Source organism: Corvus kubaryi, unplaced genomic scaffold, assembly GCF_017639235.1.
Source record: "Corvus kubaryi isolate FWS band 111438036 unplaced genomic scaffold, C.kubaryi_AGA036_p1.0 36964, whole genome shotgun sequence".
Lineage (NCBI taxonomy): Eukaryota > Metazoa > Chordata > Aves > Passeriformes > Corvidae > Corvus > Corvus kubaryi.
Window position 1 is genome coordinate 10958 of NW_024580994.1, and position 1377 is coordinate 12334.

Sequence of the window (1377 nt, forward strand, 5' to 3'; positions counted from 1 at the left end):
TATTTCATTTTACTTTATTTTTATTTTGGTTTATTTTATTTTATTTCACTTTATTTCATTTCATTTCATTTTGTTTTATTTTATTTTCTTTCAGTTCAGTTCATTTTGTTTTGCTTTATTTTATTTTATTTCATTTTATTTCATTTCATTTCATTTTATTGTATTTCATTTTATTTTGTTTTATTTTATTTTTATTTTTTCATTTCATTTTTTAAATTTTTTTCATTTTATTTCATTTCTTTTCTTTTCTTTCATTTAATTTCATTTTATTTTATTTTATTTTATTTCATTTCATTTCATTTCATTTCATTTCATTTTTTTGTTTTATTTTATTTCATTTAATTTCATTTTATTTTGTTTTGTCTCATTTCATTTTATTTTATTTTCATCATTCAATTTCATCTTATTTTGTTTTGTTTCATTTCATTTCATTTTATTTTATTTCATTTCATTCTATTTTATTTCATTTTATGTTATTTCATTTCATTTTATTTCGTTTTATTTTATTTTATTTCTTTTTTTTTGTTCCTTTTCTTTTACTTCATTTCATTTCATTCTCATTTTCATTTTTGGAAATCCCTGTTTATGCTGCACCTTCGACCCATCCGAGGATGTTGCGCTGTTGGTTCGATTTTTGCTTTTCCTTCTGAATCCCTGTAACAATACCCAAAAACCCAAAACCAAACAATTCCCTCCCTGCCACGAGTCTGCTCAAAGCCAAAGACTGGGACGCAGACCCGGCAAAGGACCTGGAAAAGGCAGCGGAATTTCGGGAATCTCCCAGCTCCTCTCCCTCCGCTGCCCTGCTTGGGAGCAGGGATACCAACAAGAGAAAAGGGCATTTCTAGAACCAAAATTCTCTCTTTTTTTTGGATCTTTTTCAATTTTATTTGGAAATCTTTTCTCCATGAAGGCGGCTCCTCCCGGGGGAGGCGGCCCGGGCGGGACCCCCCCCCCCGAGGCGGGACCCCCTCCCACCTTTCCTTTCCTTTCCTTTCCTTTCCTTTCCTTTCCTTTCCTTTCCTTTCCTTTCCTTTCCTTTCCTTTCCTTTCCTTTCCTTTCCTTTCCTTTCCTTTCCTTTCCTTCCCTTCCCTTCCCTTCCCTTCCCTTCCCTTCCCTTCCCTTCCCTTCCCTTCCCTCTTTCCCTTTCCTTTCGTTTCTTTGAACCAAAGCCAAACTCTTCTAGAACCAAATAGGAAGTTCCAGTCTTGGCCTTTGGGTGAAAAGCACATTTCCTTGGAATTCCCAGCAGGGATTTGTCCCCCGAGCGAGGGAGGAGATCGAGCCCGGGGCTCCCCCCGTGCTCCCCACCCCGCGCTCAGCAAAGCACTCGACAAAACCCTGCGGGAGCTCTCGGAGCCAGCACCAGGCACTTG